This window comes from Amphiprion ocellaris, chromosome 17 (assembly GCF_022539595.1).
Source record: "Amphiprion ocellaris isolate individual 3 ecotype Okinawa chromosome 17, ASM2253959v1, whole genome shotgun sequence".
NCBI lineage: Eukaryota > Metazoa > Chordata > Actinopteri > Pomacentridae > Amphiprion > Amphiprion ocellaris.
Genome location: NC_072782.1, coordinates 32,359,784 through 32,365,846, shown reverse-complemented (window position 1 = coordinate 32,365,846; position 6,063 = coordinate 32,359,784). Strand labels below are relative to the sequence as shown.

The following is a 6,063-nucleotide window of genomic DNA, read 5'->3' as shown; positions in this document are numbered from 1 at the left end:
GTTTACAGGTGGTTTGGATGATTTCCTCTTGATGTGGTTAAAGTCTGAAGCAACGTTTTTCCTCCTGGAAGTTCAGACCATCGTACATCTTGTTCTTCGTCTGTGACGTTTTATTCCCTCTGCAGCTCCACACTCGGTTCTGTTTTCTTCCTTCAGAGACCTGAAACATTTCCAGAGAAAACTCTCCTGCAGAACCTGTGGGAATAACGACGAGACAAGTTATAGATAAATAAATGACAGGCAGGTAAAACTCAACAGGAACAGATGGTTTAGAACCTGCATATTAATGCACAAAAGAGTCAAACATGGATGTTAAGGTGCAGAAGTGAGAATACCTGAATATTCATAAGGAAACGTATCAACAACCTGGATATCAACACAAACATGTAAAATTACTGGATATTCATGAAAAAAAGTGTGAAAAAACCTGGATATTATGAAACAAAAGTGTCGAAAACCCAGATATTAGGTTATTAAATTGAGATGATGCAAAAAAGCATCAACATCTGAGTATTAACAAGTAAAGGCATCCAAAAACTGGACATTGAAGCACAAAATGATTGGAATAAATTAATTTTGACAAGCAAAAGTATCAAAAACCTGGACAATAATGAAGGAAAGTGTCAAAAACCAAGATGTTAATGCACAGAATTACAAAAACATTGATATCTATTTAGAAAAGTGAGGAAAATCTTAGCTATTAACACATAAATGTGTCAAAAATACAAAAATATTAAGTCATAAATGTGTCATATTCCTGGATTTAATGAACAAAAGTGTTAAAAACTGGATATTAATGCACAAAATTATCAAATATCTGGCTATAATTTAAAAAAAAAAAAAAAACAGTGATATGAAGGTACAGAAGTGTCAAAAACTTGGATATTTATTAAGAAAAGTGGCAAAAACCTAAATGTTAATGCCCAGACATGTTATAGATGGATGTTAATGCACAAAATTGGAGAAAACCGGAATACTAATACAAAAAAAGTATCAAAACGTGAATACTAACAGGTAAAGGTGTCCAAAACTGGATATTGAAACACAAAATGATTGAAAGAAGGAATTTTAACAAACTGAAGTCTCAAAAATGTGAACATAAACAGATAAACTTGTCAAAAACCTGGATGTTGCCACAGGAAAATAAATAAATGTTCACTGACAGTGTCTTCAGGGTGTTTCTAACTGACCTCTGTGATGGATGAAGCCAGATGGAGTTTAATGGAGCTGAAGGATCTGAGGAACCTTAATGGAGCTGAAGGATCTGAGGAACCTTAATGGAGCTGAAGGATCTGATTAACCTTAATGGAGCTGAAGGATCTGAGGAACCTTAATGGAGCTGAAGGATCTGAGGAACCTTAATGTAGCTGAAGGATCTGTGGAACCTTAATGGAGCTGAAGGATCTGAGGAACCTTAATGGAGCTGAAGGATCTGAGGAACCTTAATGGAGCTGAAGGATCTGATTAACCTTAATGTAGCTGAAGGATCTGAGGAACCTTAATGGAGCTGAAGGATCTGATTAACCTTAATGGAGCTGATGGATCTGAGGAACCTTAATGGAGTTGATGGATCTGAGGAACCTTAATGGAGCTGAAGGATCTGAGGAACCTTAATGTAGCTGATGGATCTGAGGAACCTTAATGGAGCTGATGGATCTGAGGAACCTTAATGGAGCTGATGGATCTGAGGAACCTTAATGGAGCTGAAGGATCTGAGGAACCTTAATGGAGCTGAAGGATCTGAGGAACCTTAATGGAGCTGAAGGATCTGAGGAACCTTAATGGAGCTGAAGGATCTGATTAACCTTAATGGAGCTGAAGGATCTGAGGAACCTTAATGGAGCTGAAGGATCTGAGGAACCTTAATGGAGCTGAAGGATCTGAGGAACCTTAATGGAGCTGAAGGATCTGAGGAACCTTAATGGAGCTGAAGGATCTGAGGAACCTTAATGGAGCTGAAGGATCTGAGGAACCTTAATGGAGCTGAAGGATCTGAGGAACCTTAATGTAGCTGATGGATCTGAGGAACCTTAATGGAGTTGATGGATCTGAGGAACCTTAATGGAGTTGATGGATCTGAGGAACCTTAATGGAGTTGATGGATCTGAGGAACCTTAATGGAGCTGAAGGATCTCTGTGTCTCTATAGGAACCTTCAGTGTTTGTTCTGGACAGATGGTGGAGCCAGAAGATCATTGAAACAAACATCCAGAACTCCTGCTTCAGCTCCTATTTAGCTGATTTAACAGAATCGGGACCATGAATCCATCTGACCACCAGGTGTCCTCACACCTCAATCACACCTGGAGTCCTCCTGCTCACCTGCAGCTTGTCGTCCAATCAGCTCTCAGCAGGACTTCCTGTTTTGTTTGAGGTAGATTGGTGTTTTTGCCTCTTTGTCCTGTAAATTTTTATTACATGAACTAGAAAATGCGAATACAGGTGTAAACATGAGTCATGTGACGTCTGCAGGTGAGTTTAATGTTGACTCTGAGTTACCTGAATGTGAGGTTCTAATGATATGAAATGAGGTTTCACTGTAACATTTATCTCTTTTTATTTCTATCGCCTACATTTATATGTCTTTATAACTATCTGTGACTTCATATCTCTGCTTTTATATTTATCTCTATATTTTTATTAGTTTCTGTCACTGAAAATATCTGGTTCTATGTATTTCTATGTCTGTATCTCTTTATATCTCTTTCTATAGCTTTATTTCTTTTCATTTCCATCTGTGTCTATTTCTCAGTCTTAGATTATCTTTATACCATCTCTGTATTTCTATCTATTTATTTCTCTATTTCTGTATCTATCTCTATATATCTCTATATTTGATCCATTTTAATCTATATCTCTGTTTCGATCTTTCTCTGTTTATTATTATGTCTACAGGTATCTTCCTGTGTTTCTATGTTATTTTTTTCTCGGTTTCTATTGATTTCTCTCTATACCTATCTTTATTTCACTGTAAATGTTTATTTCAATCTATTTTGATATCTTTATTGACATTTATTCATTTTAAACTCTCTATCTATTTATATCTCTATTAATCTCTAATCAAATCTATCTCTATGTATCTTTATTTATACCCGTCTTTATTTCACTATAAATGTCTGTTTCTTTCTATTTTTATATCTATCTGTATCCCTTGCTATATTGCTATATTTTAACATTTCTTTATTTTAACCTCTCTATCTCAGTTTTAATCTCTGTGTATCTTTGTTACATATGTTTTAATCTCAGTCTGTTTATTTTTCTATCTCTGTTTTTCTTTCCATTTTTATCTCTATTTCTATACATGTCTCTATATCTCTATTATCTTTCTGTTTCTGTCCATTTCTATCTCCATGTTCTGGTGTTTATTCATCTATGTATTAGGGACATCCAGGCTTTATATCGAGATATTTAGAAATGATTTCCATTTATTTCTATCCATCATTCTGTTTTTCTTTCTGTCTCTGAATCTTTATCATTTTATGTGTTTTTTTTCTTTAATATGTCTTAGAAATAAAGATGTCCCTGTTAATGTTTATTGTTATATTTATTTATCAGTTTCATTTATTGGAAAGATTCATTTTCAGTTCATCAATTCATCAAGCAGTTAATCTACTATATAAATGTCATGTTATTTCAACAACAGCTCAGTATTTTCTGAAGCTGCTGCTTCCTTCAGGTTTTATCAGAGACTTTAGTGCATCTTTCAGGGACTATTTTCAGCGGCGGATGGATCCTTCACATCTGCGTTGAAAGAAAATACCACAAAAACTGACTTCACACAGGAGAGGAGGATGGAACAGTTTATTAACCTGCTGTTTCTTTTCTTTCTCAGTGTTTCAGGGACTGCAGATGTTATTAAGAGAGTCAGTGCTGCCCCCAGGTGGTCGGTCCCGGTATGAAGAGGATCCCAGCTGATAAAATAAAAACCTGCTGCTGCTGTGAGGAGATGAAATCTGCTCATCTGTAAAAGTGAGTTTCTGCTCAGAGACTGAAAACATCCTGTAGCATATTTAACAAGCATGACGCCCCCTGGTGGCTGCTGTTGGTGGTGAACTACAAGGTAGGTCAGATCTTAACCCTCCTGCTGTCTTCATTTACGGGCACTAAAAAATATTGTTTCCTTGTCTGAAAAAAATCAAAAAAATCAGCAAAAAAATCCTCCAATTTTCTGAAAATTTGCAAAGCCTTCAGGATGAAAATTCCGATAAATCCTTCAAAGTTTGGCTTAAAGTTTATTTTAATAAAATCCCCCAAATTTGGCAAGAAAATCTTGTAAATGTTTTCAAAATAGTAAAAATCTTATTAAATTAATGACCAGCTAATTTTAATTTTAAAGAATCAAAAAGTCTAAATTCTCTGATTTCAGCCTCTTCAATGTGAATATTTTCTGGTTTCTTTCCTCTGACAGTAAACGAAACATCTTTGGACAAAACGAGGCATTTGAGGACGTCATCTTTGACCTTTTCTGGCATTTCATAACCAAACAACGGATCCATTATTCCCGAAAATAAACAACAGTGGAAATAAGGGTTAGCTGCAGCTCTGTTTGCGTGAAAGACACATTTTAGAGTTTTATTTTAACATCTTTTAATAATTTTTTAAGATAAACAGATTTTATTTGTAAAATCCTGATCTGGAAAGTTGCTGTCAGACACTAAAGGTACTGTGAAGTAGCATAAATCTGGGAAGTACAAATACTGCAAAAGTACTTAACTAAAGTTGTTGAGTAAATGTAATTAGTTACTTTCCACTGCTGGTTGGTTTCTGTGTTTCCTTATAGTTGTGAAGCTTTTATTTTTTACAGGATTGGTTTAAAGGAGGATTCATTTATCAGTCTGTTTATCTATCTATATCTATCTCCGTGTATTTCTTCTTCTATTAATCTCTAATCAAATCTAAATTTATGTATCTTTATTACATGTGTTTTAAATTAACAGTCTGTTTATCTTTCTGTCTCTGTGTATTTCTATTATCTCCATCTATTTCTTTCTTCTTTATCTCTTTTTATGTATGCATCTCTATTATCTTTCTATTTCTGTCCATTTCTATCTCCACCTCCTTCAGTTTCTATACTTGTCTTTATTTCACTATAAATGTCTATTTCTGTCTAATTCTATATCTGTGTCCCTTGCTATAGATCTATATCTATATCTATCTATATCTATCTATCTATCTATCTATCTATCTATCTATCTATCTATCTATCTATCTATCTATCTATCTATCTATCTATCTATCTATCTATCTATCTATCTATCTATCTATCTATCTATCTATATATATATATATATATATATATATATATATATATACATATATACATATACATATATATATATATATTACATTTATTCATATTAACCTCTCTAATCTCTATTTCTAAATCTATTAATCTCTAATAAAATCTATTCCTTCATCTAATTTATATGTATCTTTATTACATGTGTTTTAATCTATCAGTCTTTTTATCTTTCTGTGTGTATTTTTATTATCTCCATCTATTTCTTTCATCTTCATCTCTATTTCTATACATAGCTCTATATACCTATTATCTTTCTGTTTCCATCCATGTCTATCTCCACCTCCTTCATTTCTGTCTATACATGTCTTTATTTCACTATAAATGTCTATTTCTGACTAATTTTATATCTATCTGTCTCTCGTTATAGAATCTATATCTATATTTCTTTTACATTTATTTATTTCAACTTCTCTATCTCTATTAATCTCTAATCAAATCTATCTCTATGTATCTTTATTACATGTTTTAATCTATCAGTTTGTTTGTCCTTCTATCTGTGTATTTCTATTATTCTCATGTATTTCTTTCCATCTGTATCTCTATTTCTATACGTATCTCTGTTATCTTTCTATTTCAATCCATTTCTATCTCCACCTCCTTCAATTTCTATCAATAACTGTCTTTATTTCAATATAAATGTTTATTTTTGTCTAATTTTAGATCTATCTGCATCCCTTGCTATAGATCTATATCTATATTTTCTCATTTATTATTTTTAACCTATCTATCTTTTTCTCGATTAATCTCTAATCAAATCTATCT

The 6,063-nt window shown here is 33.2% G+C and overlaps 1 long non-coding RNA gene across 1 annotated transcript; it reads left to right on the top strand.

The window, feature by feature from the left end:
- The first annotated feature begins 1,644 nt into the window (after positions 1-1,644).
- Positions 1,645-5,099, top strand: LOC129347303 (uncharacterized). The gene is made up of 3 exons (XR_008599338.1): positions 1,645-2,471; positions 3,832-4,059; positions 4,408-5,099. It is a non-coding gene; the product is annotated as an uncharacterized LOC129347303 (long non-coding RNA).
- The last annotated feature ends 964 nt before the right edge of the window (positions 5,100-6,063 follow it).